The sequence below is a fragment of the Ornithorhynchus anatinus genome, chromosome 4 (genome assembly GCF_004115215.2).
Source record: "Ornithorhynchus anatinus isolate Pmale09 chromosome 4, mOrnAna1.pri.v4, whole genome shotgun sequence".
NCBI lineage: Eukaryota > Metazoa > Chordata > Mammalia > Monotremata > Ornithorhynchidae > Ornithorhynchus > Ornithorhynchus anatinus.
Window position 1 is genome coordinate 82,965,127 of NC_041731.1, and position 22,239 is coordinate 82,987,365.

The 22,239-nt window shown below is 41.5% G+C and overlaps 1 protein-coding gene and 1 non-coding gene across 3 annotated transcripts in view; one reads left to right on the forward strand and one right to left on the reverse strand.

Annotated features, from left to right (window-relative positions):
* Positions 1-22,239, forward strand: part of VAV3 (vav guanine nucleotide exchange factor 3) — a 333,180-nt gene that overhangs the window by 99,873 nt on the left and 211,068 nt on the right. The window lies entirely within an intron of this gene.
* LOC114811504 lies at positions 17,713-17,850 on the reverse strand. The gene has a single exon (XR_003759202.1). It is a non-coding gene; the product is annotated as a small nucleolar RNA SNORA7 (small nucleolar RNA).

Consider the following 22,239-nt stretch of genomic DNA (forward strand, 5'->3'; position numbering starts at 1 on the left):
GGGTTAGAACCTGAGGGAGTTCAAACTGATGAAAACTGAATCACAAACAAGCCCTTGGGGCAAATCCAAGGGGTGTGTAAATTTTCTATTGAGAGGTTAAATTTACGGAAATCCTTTTATTTTTATGAAATTTTTAAAACTAGGCTTCTCCAAGCCATGACTTACTTATTTTCTCATGTCCCATTCATAAGGGATGTGAAGAAGCAGAAAGGAAACTGCATGGTTCCTCTGTGTGGTGTTTTTTTTTCTCTTTTTTTTGTGTATATGCAGAGTTGTGGTGGTCACCTGCTCTTCTTATGAGACACACAAGAAGCATTCATATGCAGGATCAAGAAACCCTGGATAAACACCATATCCAGAAGGTCTTTGAAATCTTATAATTTAATGAAGAGCTAATACTGTTTCCAAAGAAGAAAAGCAAACCACCTGGCAGAATGTTTTGTACAATTTATGCAAAAGAAACAAGACCACATTCAGATCATATGCTTCAATTTTGCAAACCAGTGGCCAGGACAGAAAATCAGATTGTGCTTTCTAATTTCACCCAACAGTGCCCAAGGAAGGGAAAATAAAAGGGAGAAGATATATTTGAAATTATGAGCACTCTATTAAAATGTATCTATTTTAATAATTTCCTAGTCCAAACAGAATTTCAACCTTTCTTGCTAAAAAAAACAAAAAACAAAAAAAAACCCCTACTCTGACTGTTACTGTTTCTGAGAGTGTTCCTGTGTAACCTTGTTCTGTTTGAAAATAAGGTTTCTCTCAATTGGTTCTGTTCAATACAGTTGTTGGAGTAAAGAAAGGCAATTGATTTTGAACAGTGATGTTATAGTTGTCACTGGGGGAATGATCCAATCTGGCATGGAGGGGGAGGGCGGGGCAAAGTTAGACTGTATATGTCAGTAAGGGGGACTGAGGGGAAAGTGTGAGTTGTATTTGTTGAATATTTACTGTGTGCAGAGCACAGCACTAGGCACTTGGGAGAGTACAATATAACAATGCTGTCCACAATGAGCTTTTAGTCTAGAGGAGGAGATAGACATTAACATAAATAAATCATGGATATGCAAGGTGCTGTGGGGCTGGGAGGGGGGATGAATAAAGGGAGCAAGTCAGGGTGACACAGAAAGGAGTGGAAGAGATGGAAAAGAGAGCTTAGGGAAGGCCACTTGGAGGAGTTGTGCCTTCAATAAGGCTTAGAAGGAAGGAGATCAGTTGTCTGTGTCACTGCATTTCTTCACTTTGTCCAATATTGAAAGCCAAGATCATATTAATGCTGCTCTCACTTTTCAGTAATGTGTTTGTTTTTCCAAGTCTCAAAACATCATTTGTCTGATTCAGTGGTTTAACAAAACAATTTATTTAACTCTTGCTGCACATAAAAGCCTCCACAAGGCAGGACCTTCCTTGCACACACAATAACATTAGGCAGAAAAAGGCGGAGACTCGAGGGGAAAAAAGACAAATCAAAGGGAGCTGATGAGCTGCAGGGGGGTGAGGAGGGACAGGGCTGAGCAAGGCTTCTCCTTTGATGTGATTGTTAAAGGGGCTGACTCTGATGGGCCCTGACCAGGTGACAGCAAGAGCCATTCGAAGGGTTATGGACTGAGTGCGAGAGGAGTGAGAAAGAATATCTGGACCATGGGAGTAGAGAGTAAGAGTGATACTGGATAGGGAGTGGGATGGAAGGGCAGAAGCAGAATCTCTGAAAGCTAGGGGGTTTAGGACTGGAGAGTGGGAACAGCTAGTAATACTACTAATAATGATGATATTTTGTTAAACTCTTACTATGTGTCAAGCACCCCTAAGGGTTGGGGTATATGCAAGCTAATCAGGTTGGACACAGTCCCTGTCCCACATGGGACTCATAGTCTTAATCCCCATTTTACAGGTGAGGTCACTGAGGCCCAGAGAAGTGAAGTCACTTGTCTCAGGTCACACAGCAGGCATGTGGCGGAGCCAGGATTAGAGCTCAGGTCCTTCTGATTCTCAAGCCTGTGTTCCATCCACTAGGCCATGCTAGTGCTGAAAAGACTACTTTATGGGTGGGTGGGCAGAGAACGGAAGAGGAAGACCAGACTTAATCTTCCCCATAGGTTTCTGCCCATTTCTTCATAGAAATTTAAGATGACAGTGGTAGTCACTATGCCACCTAGTAATATCTGTCTGTGAAAACCTATCCGGTGAGAACCTGCGTGATTTGCCAGGGGGGCTTCTAGACTCTGAGTCCGTTGTTGGGTAGAGATTGTCTCTTTTTGTTGCTGAATTGTACTTTCCAATCTCTTAGTTCAGTGCTCTGAACACAGTAAGCGCTCACTACATATGATTGAATGAATGAATGTTATTATAGCATAATCCATCTCCCCCCCAGCCCCACTACTATCACCTCCACCAAATCAGGGGAGGCAAGAGAAGGCTATCTATCTGTCATTAACTCTCTGTGAACTTCTAAGGAAAATCTTAATGGTTTTGAATAGAGTCTCATTCTAGGTTAGGCATAGGAGTGCTTCTCTTGACCCTGCCATTGCAAGGAGGAAGGACGTGGCCTCTGGCTTTGTGGTGGTGGCTAGTGCCCTACTGTAAATGCTATAAATGGAAGTAAACATATTGATGCCTGTTTACTTGTTTTAATGTCTGTCTCCCCCTTTCTAGACTGTAAACCTAGTGTGAGCAGGGATTGTCTCTCTTTACTGCTGAATTGTTCTTTCCTAGTGCTTAGTACAGTGCTCTGCACTCAGTAAGGTCTCAATAAATATGACTGAATTGAATTGGAATAAGCTAGCCCCTAAAGGCATGTCCCTAGGGATGACAGAATCTTGGAATGGAGAGTCAAGGGTTTCTGAAGTGTTCCTCCATATTAGGAGGTGTTGATGCTAACCTTCTCTCTGTACCTTAGTCTCATCTAGCTCATTGCCGACCTCTTGCCTGGAACATCTTCCCTCCTCATATCTGACAGACAATTACTTTCCTGCCCTTCAAAGTGTTACTGAAGGCACATCTCCTCCAAGAGGCCTTCCCAGACTAAGCCCTCCTTTCCTCTTCTTCCACTCCCTTTTACATCACCCTGACTTGTTCCCTTTATTCATCCCCTCAGCAGCACAGCACTAAAGTACCTATCTGTAATTTATTTTCATTAATGTCTATCTCCCTCTCTAAGCTTATTGTGGGCAGGGGATGTGTTTGTTTATTGTTATACTGTACTCTTCCAAGGACTTAGTTTAATGCTCCACATACAGTAAGGGCCCAGTAAATAAAATTGAATGATGAATGAATGAATGAATGAATGATGTCTGCTTTAGCTGAATGTCACTAAGTCAGTATCTCCAACTCTGTTGTTTTGTACTAACTCTGTTGAGCTGTACTTTCCCTTGTGCTAAGCGCTCAAAAAAAAAATTGATTGATCCAACATGGAGCCCCAGAGGTACCTGTGATCTTTCAGCAGTTTCATTTGGCCCTCTCTCCTTCCCTATTTTCTCTTCTGTAATGATACACTGGGACATAGGAGAGAAGGAAACATGAAAAAATGCCACCATAAAATGTAACAATGATCATATTTTAAGTATAATAACGCTAGCTGGGAACGAACTGTACAGGCCTGTAGAATATAAGCAAGACTTGTGTGAGTATGTATATAAATATCTCTGAGTAGCTTTTGTCCACTGAGAGCATTGTTTCATCTAAAACCACAATGACCAAATCTAAACAAACCCAACTGCATGACCACCACTTAAGGTAATGATAAGTGTTTATGGGTATTTCCTCGACTTCATATTTCTTTCTCATGCAGAGGATTTCACTTAATATAGTGCCGACAATTAGACAAGTTACTGAATGATCTAATTTGCGCCAAAGAGTCTATGATATTTTCTAGTATTTTAATTTTGATATCTCTGGATGAGCCTTCTTCATATGGAAATGAAGTAATTTTTAGGCATTTTCTATTTACTTTCATACATACTGTTCTAGTAGTTCTAGTAGAATTCTAGTTTCCTTCAATATCAGTAAAATCCAGTGTTATGCTTTGGGGCTCTATATTGAATAGTTTTGCTGATTATCTGGGCTATGATAGACTAGAGTGTAAAAGATATTGTACAATTAATTATGGAATAACTATATCATTTTTTATATATGGCTATAAATAATGATAATAATTATGGCACTTAAGTGATTACTATGTGCCAGGCACTGTACTAAACACTGGGTGGTACAAGCAAATTGGATGGGGCACAGTCCCTGTCCCACATGGAGCTCAAAGTCTTAATGCCCATTTTACAGATGAGGTAACTGAGACATAGAGAAGTTAAGTGATTTGCCCAAGGCCACTCAGCGGATAAGTGACAGAACTGGGATTAGGCCCATCTTGCATCCACCCCAGTGCTTAGTAAATTGTAAGTGCTAAAAAAGTCACAATTATTAATTATTATTATTAACCCAAGTCTTTCTGACACCCAGACCTATGCTGTATCCACTACGACAGGCTGCTTCTGTGCATGTAACTCTGAAATGATGATCTTACCTTCTCTCTCTTGATTCTAAACTTTAATTCTTTTTATTATTAGAAAGGTTGTTAAAAAGTCATTTAAAAGAAAATCAGAAGTGTCTTTTGAATACCTTAGCAGGTGTGATGGAAGAAGCTCTGTAACAATCTCAGAAATAATATTATGCCATTTTAATAACTTTATTCAGCCCCTAAAATTGATATTTTAGAGCAGCGTGGCTCAGTGGAAAGAGCCCAGGCTTAGGAGTCAGAGATCATGGGTTCGAATCCCAGCTCAGCCACTTGTCAGCTGTGTGACTGCAGGCAAGTCACTTGACTTCTCTGTGCCTCAGTTCCCTCATCTGTAAAATGGGGATTAAGACTGTGAGCCTCACGTGGGACAACCTAATTACCCTGTACCTACCCTAGCACTTAGAACAGTGCTCTGCACATAGTAAGCGCTTAACAAATACCAACACTATTATTATTATATTCATCTTAGTGAACTCCCCGGTAATGACAGTAGACCATGTCCAAGTGCCATTACTGAGTCAACCAATGATCCATTCATTTATTGAATCCTATTCTTTCAATCTATTTATTGAGCACTTACTGTGTGCAGAGCAGTGTACCAAGTGCTTGGGAGGGTACGATGCAACAACAAACAGATACATTCCTTGCCCACCACAAGCTTACAGTCTAGAGTGGGGGAAATAGACATAAATATAAATAAATTACAGATATGTACATAAGTGCTGGGGGCTGGGAAGGGGGTAGAGCAAAGGTAGCAAGTCAGGGTGATGCAGAAGGGAATGGGAAAAGAGGAAGTGGGGGGCTTAGTCTGGGAAGGCCTCCATCTAGCTCAAGATTCAGCTTGAGATATGGGTAATAGAATAAGTGTCCCTCAGTGTTCAGTTCTGGATCCCCTCCTATTCTCCATTTATACTCACTTATTTGGAAAACTCATTCTCTTCCACAGCTTCAGCTGTTATTCCTAAGCATATGATTTCCCAAATCTCCCATTTCAGCCCTGACCCCTCTCCTTTTCTGCAGTCTCAGATTTTCTTATGTCTTCAGGATATCTCTTCTAGGTTGAGTTGCTGAAACCTTGAACTTCACATGTCCAAACAGAACTACTCATCTTTCCACCCAAGCCATGTCCTTCCCCTGACTGTCCCAACACTGTAGACAATAGTGAGAGATGGTGAGACACCATCCTCTGCCTTACAAGCCCATAAACCTGGCATGCTCCTCAACTTATCTCTATCATATTCAATCTGCCATCTGTTCAACCTTCACAATATCTGTAGATTCCGCCCTTTCTTCATCCAAACTGCTTCCCTATTGATTCAAGCACTTATATCCCATCTTGACTACTACATCCTCCTCTTCTCTGACCTCCACTCTATTGCTTGGATCATTTTTCTCAAAAAATATATAGTCCGTATCTCCCTCCTCATAAATATCCAAGGGTTGTCCATCTTTGCATCTGTTAGGAACTCCTTACCATCATCTGTAAGGCACTCAGTCAGCTCTCTTCCTCTTTCCTTGCCTTGCTGACTTCCTATTACAACCCAGCCCACACACTTCATTCCTCTTATGGCAACCTACTCCCTGTACCTCATTCTCGTCTATTTTGCTGGTGACTCTTTGCCCAAATCCTTCTCTTGACTGGAACTCACTTCCCTTTCATATCCAACAGACTACCACTCCAACTTCAAAGCCCTCCTAAAATCACTTCTCTTCCAAAACACCTTTTCTTTGTTCTCACTGGGACTTGGGTGGATTTTAGTAATGTTGTGAAGGTTGAACCAATGTGATTTAGTGATGGAATCCGTTGTTATGGTATTAAAGGGTTTAATATGTGCTAAGTACTCTTCTAAGTATCAGGGTAGATACATACCGGAGCATTTTCTAGTATTACCATTCAATCAAGCAGTCTTATTCATTTAGCATTTCTATGTTTAGAGCATTGTACTAAGCACTTGGGCGAGTACAATAAAACAGAGTTAGCAGACACATTCCCTGCCCATAGCGAGTTTACAGTCTAAACTCAGTCCATTCAGTCTCTGTGTGAGACAGTCAGAGACATCTGGAGCTGATCATAGACACAGACCAGAAAACATTTTTGTATGTAAGTGACGTCACCAAAGAGGAAATTTTCCTTAAAAGAGTAAGCTGTAGTAGCTGTAATGCAAGAAAGTTGTGTCAACTGGAACCAAGGCTGCAAAGGGACAACAATATAATTGGGTTTAGTGGCATAATAAGGAAGAGGAAAAAGATGTTGCCATTGGACATGTTATTCTTTTTCCAGTTCTGTATCATCACAGAGGGATGAGGGAGCCTCTAACTAAATCAGAAGCTGGTAGTTTCCAGTGAAGTCAAATACAAATGTGCTGAAAGACACATCCACTGAGGCATTACCCTGTCACAATTTGCTGTCTTTGAGTTATAGAGTGCCACCTGGAAGAGGCTCAGCAACAGTATTTCTCAGATGTTACTCTATTTTAATGGTCTTATTTAAAGTGTGGGGGACCATTATGTTTTTCCATTTTGTTCTGTTTGCACTAGGAGTATCCTGCTTAGGAAAACTGAAGCGTATTCTGCATTAAAGACATTTCTATTTATCTTTTCAGCCTCACTTGGCCGACCAGCATTTCCGTTCTCAGTCAGATGTAATGTTAGGATTATTGTCTGGACTGTTAGCTGCTTGTGGGAAGGGCACATGTCTACCTACTCTGTTGTAGTGTTCTCTCTTAAGAGCTTAGTATAGTGTTCTTTACACAGTAAGAGTTCAGTAAATACTATTGAGTGGTTGATTTAACTGTGACGGTGGACTGGGCGTTGACTGCAGCATAGCAAGGTGTGTAGGGGGAGTGCTCTGAGGAAAGTTGTCAGTGGCCAGGATAGCACGAATCTCTCGATATCTAAAATAATCCCCCAGACATTGATTTCATCCTTCATCTGTACTGAACCTTTGGACCACATTATTAATAATATTTGAGTTTTACTGACTTGGGTAGAAGGATTGAGAGCAAGGTGGGAATTGGACTTCCAGACTCATCAGGCTTCGGCTGGATAATCAGCCGGATGCTGACCTGGATGGGGGAAAGAATATCCTGGCTCCTTTTTATGTAAGAAAAGTGAAGGTCCCTTAATTTTTTGTGAAGGGCTGGTTTGTTTCTTGATTACAGCAATGTGGGCTGCTGGATTCGCACCTTTCTAAATTAGACACTATTCCGCAGGGAACATCTTGTTTTCTCTCCTAATATGGAAACACCATGGTGTTCATTCTTTTTACTTTCTCCTATTGAAAGCTCCATTTTTCTTTTACCCGACCAGGTGTTTGTATTTTCTTTAGGGACTGTTTTGTAAAGAACAAAGCCCAGCAGGCTTCCTTCATTTTAGCTGGCGAAAAATGAAATATCTATTGTAACTGAGGTGCCCCAGTTCAGTCAAGATTCTGTTCCCATTGAGGCCACTGGGCAGAACTGTAAATGGGAACTGGCTCAGAAAACTGTCACCACATCTCTGTCGAAAGGGTAAGCTGGATGTAACCATTCCAGGAGAGACCCTAGAGTGAAGGATTCATTTCTTAAGCCCATCATTTTACCCAGGAGTGAATGATATGAAGCCCATTGTTTCAATTATGCAGAGAAACGATACATATGAGTAGAGAAGCAATGTAACCTATTGGAAAGAACACAGGTTTAAGAGTCAAAGGACATGGATTCCAATCCCAGCTCTGCCATTTGTCTACTATGTGAACTTGGGCAAGTCACTTAGCTTTTCTATGCTTTATTTTCCTCATCTGTAAAATGTAGTTTTAATGTCTATTTTCCTACTTACATTGTGAGTCCTGTGTGGAAGAGGGACTGGTTCTGTTCTGATTATCTTGTATCTATGCTAGTCCTTAGTAAACTGCATATTAGGGGCTTAGCAAATACCACAATTACTGTTATTTTTAGAGGTATATTTTTCAACCTGGTGGTCTTGGAAAAGTTCTGAGATAGATCTTGTATATAACACTGAACATCTGCCTAGCCAAAGGACTTTACAATTGTCCTTGACTGAGCATAATATTGAGCACTCAGTGTGTGCCTATCACTTAGCATTATTTTATATTCGAAATTCTCCTCCTTCCTTCTGGAAGTCTTTGTTGAACTCAAAAAAGCCAAGATGTAACTAAAATTCCCTTCTTTAGATGGAATGGAAAATTTTGCCACCTTTTGCTCCTTCAAAGAGTGGTTCTGTAGAGTTGCAAAGGATGATTGCTTTACTACAGGTATTTCTTTGACATCACACCAGTGATTTAGATTTTGGCCAGGGCCTGAATCCAGTTGATTATACTGTGCCTACCTTAGTGTTTAGTACAGTGCTTGGCACATAGTAAGGACTTAACAAATGTTGTTATTGTTCTTATTTTGCAGATGTCTGTTCTCCAATAGTTGCTGTTCAGCTGTCCAGTCAGTTTGCAGAGTATTAGTGCCACCTCACTAATAAAATGTTCATTACTAGTGAAAATTTGGAATCATCATTGCATGCTTACTGTGTTTAGAGCAGTATACTAAGCACTTGGGAGAGTATATTAATGTCTGTCTCCCACTCTAGACTGTAAGTGTTTTGTGGGCCGGGAATGTGTCAGTAGCTATATTTACTCTCCCAAGTGCTTAATACAGTGTTCTACACACAGTAAGTGCTCGGTAAATTAATTCATTCCTTCATTTATTCAGTCGTATTTACTGAGCGCTTACTGTGTGCAGAGCACTGTACTAAGCACTTGAAAAGTACAATTCAGTAATAAAGAGAGGCAATCCCTGCCTACACCGGGCTTACAGTCTAGAAGTGAGGAGACAGACATCAAAACAAGTAAACGGGAACAATATAAATAGAATTATGTGTACATGTCAAAACAAGTAAACAGGCATTCATACAAATAAATAGAATTATATATATATGTACATATATATACAAAAGTGCTGTGAAGGGGGGAGGGGGTAGAGCAAAGAGAGCGAGTTGGGGTGATGTGGAGGAGAGGAAGAGCTGAGGAAAAGGGGGGCTTTGTCTGGGAAGGCTTCTTGGAGGAGGTGACTCAGTAAGGTTTTGAACGGGGGAAATGTGATTGGCGGCTTAGAGGAGGGAGGGCGTTCCAGGCCAGAGGTAGGATGTGGGCCAGGGGTCAACGGCAGGACAGAACGAGAACAAGGCACAGTGAGAAGGTGAGCACCAGAGGAGTGGAGTGTATGTCCTGGGATGTAGAAGGAGAGAAGAGAGGTGAGATAAGAGGGGGCAAGGTGATGGAGAACTTTGAAGCCAATAGTGAGGAGTTTTTGCTTGATATGGCGGTTGATAGACAACCACTGGAGACTTTTGAGGAGTGGGGTGACATGTCCAGAATGTTTCTGTAGAAAGATAATCTGGGCAGCAGAGTGAAGTATGGACTGAAGTGGGGAGAGACAGGTTGGGAAGTCAGAAAGGAGGCTGATGCAGTAATCCACTCGGGATAGGATGAGAGACTGCACTAACATGGTAGTGGTTCAGTGAATGAATAAATACAATTAAATAAATGAATACAGTATATCAGAGTTGCTAGACATGTTTCATGCTCATAAGGAGCTTACAGTTTAGAGACTGTACATTTCTGAATACATCCAGGAATGGTCAATCTAGCACACCAAGTGACAACAGTAGCAATATCCTCTGGGATTTTCTGTTGCTCAAGATGCTACTGCTTTGATCTTGAGGGCTTCCTAGTGTCTTTAGCTTATTTAAAAGTGGAATAGATATTCATTCATTCATTCATTCAATCGTATTTATTGAGCACTTACTATGTACAGAGCACTGTACTAAGTGTTTGGAATGTACAATTTGGCAACAGATAGAGAGAATCCCTGCCCAACATGGGCTCACAGTCTAAAAGGGGGGACAGACAACAAGACAAAACAAGTAGTTGTCAATACCATCAAGATAAATAGAATCATAGATAAATACACATCATTAACAAAATAAATAGAGAAATAATATATGCAAATATGCCCAAGTGCTGTGGGGAGGGGAAGGGGGAAGAGCAGAGGGAGGGAGTAGGGGGAATGAGAAGAGTGATTGCAAGCTAGTGATTAGCAGATTCAGTGAACAGATGTAGATCATTGTGCCCTTCACCCAACACTACCTTATTTAAATGATGAGATTCTCTGTAAAGGACTAAGCCTATCTGAAAGGTAAAGTTGAAATACAAATGGGGAATTGAGAAGGAAGACAGCACCCTGAATTCTACAGAGTTTAAGGACAAAAGTACCGTGTGTGTATGTATTTTTGAATGAAAGAATTCTTGTCAGTTTCATTAAGCCATTTTTAAATGGTATGTGTTAAGGGCTTACTATGTGCCAGACACTTTACTAAGTGCTGGGGTCTGTACAAAATAATAGGTTGGACAGAGCCCATAGTCCACATAGGGCTCACAGTTTTAATCCCTATTTTACAGTTGAGGTAACTGAGACACAGAGAAATCGTGACTTTCCCAGGACCACACAGCAGACAAGTGGCAGAACCAGGATTAGAACCCAGATCCTTCTGACTCAGGCTCATGCTCTATCCACTAGACCACACTGCACACTGCTGCCCAACCTGGAAATAGTGTGATGGAGGGGCTTAGCCAGAAAATCCTTCTAGGACCATCAGTTTTGGTAATGCCCAGAACAAATCCTCAACACCCCCAGTATAAAGCGCTTGCTGGGGAAACTGTTAGATCCTTGGGTTGACTACAGAAATGAGCCTGTTGGACTACTTGGTTTTATGTACTAAAGCAATTTTTGAATTTAACACACTTTATTTTTTATTCACGTTTCTAGCTAGCACAAAAGAAATAGGCCAGTTGAGCATATAAAAGCTTTGTATGAGATGGTTAGGGCTGAAGGATTTGATTTCAGTAGAGTTTGCGTGATATATCTGTTCAGAGACATAAAGTATTATGGTCTAAAGTCATCTGCCCTGCTAATGGTGATCTAATTTGCCTTAATACCAGCCACAGATACAGAGTAACCACTGGGGTTGAGCCAGAAAAGTAAGGGAGTGATTTCTTAAGTCCAGAGCACTGAATCATTATCTACACTCTTCTCTCTGTCATGTTGCAAAGATCTTGTCTGGTGTGTTATCTTTTAGTCTGAAGTCTCATTGTGATTCAGGGAGTGTATATCTAGTAGGAAGCGTATTTATTAAGCACAAACTGTGTGCAGAGCCAAGGATTAAGCACACAAAAAATATATTCAGGTGATAACTAGACACAGTCCTTGTCCCTCGAAGGGATCACAATAATATACACTGTTGAAATGAATTCTGGATTGAATCTTGTCACCAATGAAACAGTAATGGTTTCCACAGCAAGTTTTTCTATCTTCTTGAAAATGGGCATACTGGTGACATAATTGCAATCGTGTGGAATCTCTTCAGTGTTCCATATATAGAGGAAGGCTCTTATAGATATCTCTTCTTACTGGTAAATTTCTGTGAGTGGGCCATCACATTCTGGTGCTTTACCATTTTTCATAGTTTGACTGTGGTAGTGCCGTTCTCAAAAATTAGGGCTGAGATCATGCTTTAAAGGGCCTCATCCTTTGGCAGGTTTAGCATATCATAATAATGAACTTCCTGTCTATGCAAAATTCCCTTCATGTCTGCGATAGGATCAGTCCTTCTGTATGGACATACTCCATGGTTCTGTCATTATATGTGCCTCAAAAATGTGGATTTATCATGAAGGTCTCTTTTGTGGGGTTAGGTTTTCCCATAAAATTACATGTTAGGATGTAGAATCCATTCCAGTCCCACTGGAAAAATGTGATGTGCAATATTTTGGAAGATTAAACATTGCTAAACTATTATTTACTCTCTGCTACAGTAAGTTAAAGCATATCACAAAATTGACTGAGTTGTAGTATAAATACTCACCTGTGCTGGCAGCAGAGGCATGAGAGAGAGTTGAGGGCAGAGACGCACAGGTTTACCATGCGGAAGGAGACAGTAGTAATCCACTTCCATATTTTTGCCAAGAAAACTCTATGATTACACTACCAGACGATTGCAGATGGAGGTGGGGTGTTCTGGAAGAGATGTACCCATGGCATCTCTGTGGGTCAGACACGACTCGACAGCATGAGATAACATCAACTATGATTACTTAATCAATGAAATTAGCTGCATACTTTGTTAGAGCATTGTGCTGGGTTTGGGAGAGTATAATCGAAGAAGTAACAAAATCCCTGCCCTCAAGGAGCTTAAAATCTAATTGGAAAATGAACATGAAAATACATTTCAGGAATGGGATGAGTATTCTAGGGTTTAGATGACACAGAAATGCTGAAGGAGGGTAGATATAGGGTAGGGAGATGAGAGATTAATCAAGGAAGGTATCTTGGAGATGTCATGATATCTCACTTATGTAAATCCTCTGATGTTGGATCAGCTATGCTTTGCAACTGAAATATTATCCACATTCATTACATCCACAGGGTATGGATGTTGGGTCAAATGCTGGATCTGGTGAAATGTTTTCCCACATTCCTTACAGTCATAGTGTTTCTCTTTAGTGGGTGGACCCTCTAGTGCTTATCAGTCTTTTCAGGAGGCTGCAGAAGTCAAAACTTGCTTTCTTCACTGAGAAAGTTGTTTTTTAATTTTAGTGAAAAATGGGTCCAACCAATGTCTTGAACAGTGGTCTTTTTGTTTTATGAAACATTGTCTGGTAGGCCTTCAAAATATCTCTGCATACCTTCGAGCTCCTCCATCAGGGTTTTCTTCAGTCATTTAAAATATTTTTTTGAGTACTGATAGAAGAATCTTTAATCCAAAAATCTTGGCTGCTGATGGAGCTAAGATTCTAGCTTTAGTGGTAGCCACTTCCACCACCAGGAACATTGGATTGCTCTGTCATCCAAAAGCAGCAAAGAATTGGAGTGAGGTAGATGAGCTAGGTTTTTAGTTGGCCTTTTTTAATGTGTCATGATTCTCTGCTGCTTTTTGACAGAGCAGTTTATCTTCAGGTAGGGGCAGGAGAAATAGTGTGTGGAGGGAATTGATTTATCTGCAGTGATTGGACTCTATCTTGGGCAGGGACTATGGATCCTGGGCTACTTCATCAACTAGAGGGTGACACATCTCTGGATTTTACGTATTATGATCATTCGGAATTGGGGAGTAGATGACACTCAGAGTCAATAATGATCAAAAGTCCTTAATGTAATGGTGGTCGGTGTACCCCTGGATTTCTTGAGCTGTGGTATCCCATCACCGGCTGTAGATAATTTTCAATTTGGCCTCTGTCACACTGCAGGATGTTGTAGGTCTGGTCAAGAATTTTTTATTTGAGATGAGTTTTAAACCATAACGTCATTTTCATCAAAGAATTCTGGTGATACCTCCTTGCCTCACCCAAAATTCCAATAGCTGTCTGCTAGACGATATCTTAGAAAAGCATCTATTCACTGTTTACATTAAGCTGTTCCTTGTTCCAGTTCTAGTACTCAGGTGGCAGGTGTTCTGATTCTCTGGTGTCTTGTTATGGAAATTCCTTTCCATTGGCTTTAAAGAACTCAATCACCTTGCCCCCTCCTACCTCACCTTACTGCTTTTCAACTACAACCCAGCCTGCCTGCTTCGCTCCTCTAATGCCAACCTACTCCCTGTACCTCAGTGTCATCTATCTCGCCTCTGACATATCACCCACGTCCTGCCTCTGGCCTGGAATGTACCTCCTCTTCATATCCTTCAGACTAATTACTCTCCCCACCTTTCAAAGCCTAATTTGAAGGCATTTCTCCACCAAGAGGCCTTCCCTGACTAAGCCCTCATTTCTTCTTCTCCCACTCCTGCGTCACCCTTGCAATTAGATTTGCTCCCTTTATTCACCTCCCTCAGCCCCCAAGCACATATAATATAAAGTACAAATATACTTTGTACTTTATATTAATGTCTTCTCCCTTTCTAGATTGTAACCTTGTTGTGGGAAGGGAATATGTTTACCAACTGTTGTGTTGTACTCTCCCAAGTGCTTAGTACAAAATTCGACACACAGTAAACAATAAATATGATTGTAATTAAGCCTCTGTTTGATAACTTGGAGCATATGAAGTGGTAATCTATCTGGCCTTTGGTAACTCGTCGGGTTGCACTGGCCCCTATATTTGCTCCTTTATGAAATGGCACTGAAATAGGGTCAAAGAGACATTCCAGCCTGGAGGGTTTCACCAGCTCTTCCAACACTTTTCTTTGCTTTCCTTTCCTTTGAATTAGCTAATTTCAGTAGTCTTCATTTGCCCAAAATAGGACCAAACCAATAAATCTTTTTCATAAATATTATTTATTAGGGTTAATGGGTTTTGAACTGTTTGAAACATCTTGGTTTCAGTTCCACAATGCAGGACTACAAGTGTAGTCAGTGAGGCACTTGGTAGAAGTTTTTGGTTACTCCAGTCCTTCACAAGCTATCACAGAAGTTTTAGATATAGGAATTTAGGTTTATTATAAAGAGAGAAGCAGGGAAGCAGTATAGCTGAGTTGACCCTTGTATGGACCTACAAATCAGGAGATAATAATAATAATAATGTTGGTATTTGTTAAGCGCTTACTATGTGCAGAGCACTGTTCTAAGCACTGGGGTAGACAGAGGGTAATCAGGTTGTCCCACGTGAGGCTCACAGTCTTAATCCCCATTTTACAGATGAGGTATCCAAGGCACAGAGAAGTGAAGTGACTTGCCCACAGTCACACAGCTGACAAGTGGCAGAGCCGGGATTCGAGCCCATGATCTCTGACTCCCAAGCCCGCACTCTTTCCACTGAGCCACGCTGCTGGATTCTACATCCAGCTCTCCCACTTGCCTGCTCAAAAGTCACATAGCTTCTCTGCGTGTCAGTTTATTCACCTGTAAAATGAAGAAGTGACTATTCTCTCTCCCTCCCTCTTAGACTGGGAGCTCCATGTGGAACAGAGACTGTCTGACCTAATTATCTTGTGTCTACCCTAGCTCTTAGTACAGTGCTTAGCATGTGGTAACCGCTTAACAAAATATAACAATTGTTTTTGTCATTAGAATGGAAAAGGGAGATTGCTGAAGACCCTTGGGAAGAGATCATCTCTTCTTTATTTTGCTCTCCCAAGGTCTTAGTTCAGTGCTTTGCATACAGCAAACAGTGCTTGATTGCACCTACCTATGAACAATTATGAAGAAAGCTACACAGTGATAATGATGGTATTCATTAAGTGCTTACCAGATGCCAAAGCACTGTACTGAGCACTGGGATAGACATGTTTAATCAAATCAGGTACAGCCTCTGTCCCTCACAGATTGCTAATCTGAGAGGCAGAGAGAGCTGGTATCTTATCCCCATTTTAAAGAGGAGAAAACTGAGGCTAAGTGGTTAAGGAGTTGCCAAATTCTCACAGAAGGTAAATGGCAGTGTCTCCTTATTCCCAGATCCTTACTCTTTCCAATAGCCTATCCCTCTTTGAGCAGGGGATAGAAAAAAATCAATCAATCAGTGGTTAGTGAGTGATTACTGTGTGCAGAGTTCTGTACTAAGCATTTGGGAGACTACAATAGAGTTGGTAGATATGTTCCCTGACAAACAAGAAGCTCACAGCCTAGGGGGAAGACAGACATTAATATAAATAAATGAATTACAGATCTGTAAATAAGTTCTGGGGAGTTGAGAGTTTGTCTCCCCCGATTAGACTGTGAGCCCGTCATTGGGCAGGGATTGTCTCTATCTGTTGCCAAATTGTACATTCCAAGCGCTTAGTACAGTGCTCTGCACATAGTAAGCGCTCAATAAATACTATTGAATGAATGAATATCAAATACTAAAAGACTACAGATCCAAGTTCATAGGTGACACAGAAGGGAGAAGTAGGAGAAAAGAGGACTTTGTTATGGAAGCCCTCTTGGAAGAGATGTGATACTAATTAGATTTTGAAGGTGGGGAGAGTGGTAGTCTGTCTTAAATGGAGGGGGAGGGAGTTCCAGGTCAGAGGGAGGATGTGGGCAAGGAGTCAGTGGCAAGGTAGATAAGATCAAGGTTCAGTGAGTAAATTGGCCTCGGAGGAGAGAAGCGTTCTAACTGGGCTGTAGTGGGAAATCAGCAAGCTTAGATAGGAGCGGTTGAGCTCATGGAGTGTCTTAAAGCCTACGGTAAGCAGTTTCTGTTTGATGTGGACATGGATAGGCAACCATTAATGGTTTTTGAGGAGAGTGGAGATGTGAACTGAGTGTTTGTTTAGAAAACTGATCCCAGCAGCAGAGTGATGCCTGGTCTGGAGTTGGGGGGAGAGAGGAGGCAGGGAAGAACTTGCATTTACATGGTGCTTGTCATCTGTCATCATTGTTCCCTCTTGTTTACTTCCTGAATTAACCTCCCCCTTCCCCACTCTGTGATATTGTTGCTCCCTGCTGCATTTAGGATCTTGTAAAAAAAAAATAATATATATATATATATAGATCATAATGTTGAAAGCCTGTGTGTTTCAGGTTAGTTTTTTAGAATAAGGCCAGGTGACCCTCATATTTTGGTAAAGGAGTAAACACAAGGCTTGTTATCTCTTGGTGCTATCGTGTTTGAAAATCATTCTGTTTCACTCTATTAGAGATAGGATTGAGAAACATTTGAGACTGTGGAGCCCTGCAACTTTAAGTTCTAAAGTCAAGTGTCCCATCTCTTCGCTTCCTTCTGCTACTACACTGTCATCTTTCTGTGTGTTTTAGTTCTTTTTTTACCTCCTTTGTGGACCCAGTTCATTCTGCCTAGTCTGGGGCTCTTCACTTCTCTCTTCTACCAATTCTAAAGTGAATGGATGCACGTGCAATTGTTTTATTCTAAGTTTTCAAAGCTAGAAGCAGCATGGACCAGTGGATAGAGCACAGGCCTGGGAGTCAGAAGTATCTGGGTTGTAACCCCGGCTATGCCACGTGTCTATCATGTGACCTTGGATAAGTCACTTAACTTCTCTGTGCCATATTTGTTGTTGTCTTATGCTGTCTAGTCATGTTCGACCCTTAGTGGCACCATAGACACATCTCTCTCAGAATGCCCCACTTCCATCTGCAATCGTTCTGGTAGTGTAACCATAGAGTTTTCTTGGTAAAAATATGGAAGTGGTTTACCATTGCCTCCTTCTGCACAGTAAGCAAGTCTCTGCCCTCAACTCTTTCCCATGCCGTTGCTGCCCAGCAGAGGTGAGTTTTCACTTGTAGCAGATTGCCTTCCACTCACTAGCCACTGCCTAAGCTAGGACTGGAATGGGTAGGCCTCTGCTTGACTCTCCCTCCTGTAGTCATGACTGGTAGAGTACTGGAAACTCTCCAAGTGTGACCCTGAGAGGGTGCCATATTTACCTCATCTGTAAAATGGGGTTTAAGACTGTGAGCCCCAAGGGGGACATGGGCGGAGTCCAACCTGATTAGCTTGAATCTACTCCAGCACTTAGTACAGTACCTGGCATGTAGTAAATGCTTAACAAATACCATTCCCCTGCCCTCACTGCCCCCCTCCCCAAAAAATGAAGTCCTAGACATTGCTATCTCCAGATGAGTGTGCTGCCCAGGACATTTTAGATTCTCCCTGATTATCTTATATCTACCTCAGCACTTAGTTCAATACTTGACACGTAGTAATTGCTTACCATAATGAAATCATTGTTATTTAATCACTCTCCCTAAGTTGACAAATCAGAGACTGCCAAATTGCTGATAAATTCACTTTAAGTGGATGGGGTAATGAAAATAATCAATCTGTGGTACTTATTGAGCATTTACTGTGTGTGGAACATTGTAGTAAGTACCTGGGAAAGTACAATACAACAGAGTTGGTAGACATATTTCTTGTCCACGATGAGCTTGCGGTCTAGAGAAAATATTGGAGAAATCTCCATCCAAAAATGTTTTTCAGTGACTCTGTTGTATTTAATGTTTATGCTTTGGGACTTTTGGCTGTACCTAGTAAACGAACCCCGTGAGCATATGTCAGTGGTACACATTGCTCAGAGAATCTACAGGCAGGCTACTTCCTATAAGAGGAAATGAGCCTGGAACCTCTTCAAACACCTGGATATTTCACAATGACAGGATTGTCACTTTTCCAAAATGATACTGGGAGATTTCGATCTCAAAGAGTTCATCATGTGTTCAGGGATATACTTCCACCGAGGCTGTATTTTAGAGGTTCAAAATAGTTGGTAATTTGCATCTAGAAAATGGGGCATAGGAGTGGTGGTGCTTCCAAATCCCAGGTGCTTTCAAATGAATTGATGGGCAATTGTGTTTGCAGTGAGTCCTGCAAAGCCTTTTGCTCTCATCCTCTCACTCTGTTCTTTGAGGAGCAGGAAAAGCTGTGTTTTCTTCCCACGGGTAGAAGGAAGGGTGGCTTAAACAATGGGATTGCAGTTGGTGATACAGAGTGAAATGAAAGAGGTCTGGTGACAACTGACCTGCAGAGAGGAAAAAAGCTATTAGCTGCTCTCACAGATGTTCACATGTTTTGGTTCTGCGAAAGCCACACTTATTCACCGGTGAAGGGGACCCAGAGGAAGCACTTTGTCAGCTGACGTCAAGAAAGGACTTGGAGAAAGCAACCCCCGAATAGTCCTCGGAAAAAATAAACTATTGTAGTTTTGCTGTCTGCTTTGGGAGTATGCAGGTATCAGATTCCGAGTTCACTTAGATGAAGTCTGGCTTGTCCAGGTTTAAAGCAAGAACAGGAGTTTTCAAATGAAAAACTCTGGGGTACATTCATTAAACTTGCTGTAATGTATAGAGGAAATCATTCTGCATAAATTAATCAGTTGTATTCATTCAGTTGTATTTATTGAGTGCTTACTATGTGCAAAACACTGTGCTAAGCACTTGGGAGAGTACAATATAACAAACACTCATTTCCTGCGCACAACATGCTTGAGCACTTACTATTTGCAGAGCGCTAAACCCTTGGAAAAGTATAACAGTTGGAAGACATGCTCCCTGCCCACAAGGAGCTTACTCTGTTATTGAAGTCACAACCCCTCCAAGAACCCTTCCCTAAGTCTTCCTTTCCTCTTCTCCCACTCCCTTCTGGGTCATCCTGATTTGCTGTCTTTATTCATCTTCCTTCCCAGCCCCACAGCCCTTGTGTTCATACCTGTAATTTATTTATTTACATTAATTTCTGTCGCCCTCTCTAGGGGGCGGGCAGGGAATGGATCTGTTTTTTGTTTTATTGTACTCTCCCCAGTGCTTAGAACAGTGCTCTGCACAGAGTAATATATGATTGACTGACTGAACCCAGCAAGCATCATGATGGATCCAACTGACCTTTTGATAGTTCATTATGGATTGGAAAAAAAGGAGAATTGCCCTGGTGTTTGGACCCATCAGCTCACCCTGGGATTTCTCTGGAACATAGGGGTCCTGCAGTTTCGCAACCACCACTGTGGCAGAAAAGCCTCTAATTCCCACAAGGACCTGCCTGGTCTTCCAACACTGAGGACTTGGTGACTCTTCCCTCTCCATCACCCACCCATTGCATTTATGTACATATAGTCATACTCTATTGCTTTCCCTCACCTGTAATTTTAGTGCCTGCCTCTGCTGCTAGATTGTACTGTTCTTGAGCGCAGGGAGCACATCTACTAACTCTATTGGGTTCTCCCAAGTGCTTAGTACAGTGTTCTGAACAAATTAAAAGCTCAACCAATATCGGTGATTGATTGCTTACCCTAACTTGCCAATTTAGGCAGCCCCTGTTTCTTTGGCATTCCAAAAGGTGTGTCAGAAGGTTAAAGTGACTTATCAGAGACCAGAGCCGACCCGTGGGAGAACAGCCAACAGAATCTTAGGTCTTCTGAATTTCTTTACTAGCATCATGCCAGTGTTATTCTGTTAGAGTAGGAAAACAATCAATCAGTGGTATTTATTAACGCTTACTATGCGCAGAGCCCTGTGAGATAATATTGATGGTATTCGTTAAGCACTGTGTCACTGTTCTAAGCACCTCCGGGGGGGATACAAGGTAATCAGGTTATCCCACGTGGGGCTCACAGTCTTAATCCCCATTTTACAGATGAGGGAACTGAGGCACAGAGAAGTTAAGTGATTTGCCTAAAGTCACACAGTTGATAAGTGGCAGAGCCAGGATTAAAATAAAAATAAAATAAATGGTGGTATTTGTTAAGCGCTTACTATGTGCAAAGCACTGTTCTATGCACTGGGGGATGCAAAATGATCAGGTTGTCCCACGTGGGGCACACAGTTTTAATCCCCATTTTACAGATGAGGTAACTGAGGCACAGAGAAGTTAAGTGACTTGCCCAAAGTCACACAGCTGGCAAGCAGCCAAGCCTGGATTAGAACCCATGACCTCTGACTCGCAAGCCCGTGCTCTTTCCCACTGAGCCACGCTGCCTCTCTATGGCTGTGGTTGGGCCGTGGTTCCTCAAGCACATACGATGAGAAGTTTCGCCTTCTGATACACATACTATAGCTAGAGCTGTGGGTCTTTACATTTTCCTTTTCAGTGATACACCCACCCATAGGCGAATTTCATCATTAGAGCCATCGTGTTTCACCCTGAAGGACACACCCACACATGCAAACATATATGATTCTCAAAATAAATATGTACATATAAGTAAATGTGCATATATCCATTATATATTGAGAAGTATGTCTATGGCAGAAGTGTAACCATGCTGATTTCCCAGAAACTGACCTGTGCCCATTTTTCTTGCTAGAATCAATGGAACTATTTAGGTAAAGGATTAGAAACCCTTTGCCGAAGGCAAAAGAGGTACTGCTGGCTGAATCCTCCAGGCTTTGTAGGTGCTCGTAAGCACATGTGTCCTGGTTTACCAAATGCCAGTCTCAATTGCTCTTTGGCCTTAGATATTTGCTGTAGCTAAATATGTGTTGTGTTGGCTTTTTATGGGCTGCTTTTCCCAGTAATTAGCCATGGCAAACAGTTTTGGTAGTTGTTACAAGATTTAGGTGCTTTAGAAAGCATTAAAAATAGCCAGGCAGACATAAGTGATACCACATCCTTTCACAGCTGATGTGATGATACATAAAAATAGCCTTAACTGACTCTTTGTTCTTTAATGTAGTAAACACACTGTTGCACTTAACGACCCCCCTATACATAATAACTATTACGATTATAGAAAGCTACTCTTTTCTGTACAATTGTCAATGCTTGGCCACACGGGTCAAAATAAGAAACGTATTTTGCCTAGTCTGTCTCTAATGATAATTCTGGGTATTGCACCAGTTTTACAATCAATTGTAGTGTTGGATTTCATCTACGTGGACACCATTTTCCTCCAGAGGCAGGTAGACTTTAGCTAATATAATGGGTGAATAGATTTTAAAGTCACCTTTCTGCATACATTGAGTGTGTTTTCCTCATCATCATCACCAGCAGTATTTGAGTACCTGCTATGCACTGTGTTAGATGGTTGGTGGTGTATAATAAAAAATAAGACAGGCAGGCACAGAATTTATATCTACTTTGGAAATAGATGCAACCAGGAACAACAAAACTGAGCAGAAAAAATGAGTAGGTAGGAAGAAAAAAAAGTCAGTAGACACAAATCCAAGGAATGACTAATAATCAGGGAGAAGTGGGTTTTGGGAGTCACTGAGGTCGGGGAGTGGCATGATTTGGCAGATCTGAGGCAGGGAGAAGATGTATGCAGTGGATTGGAGGTGGGAGAGTTGAATGCAAAGAAAAGCGAAGAGGTTTACT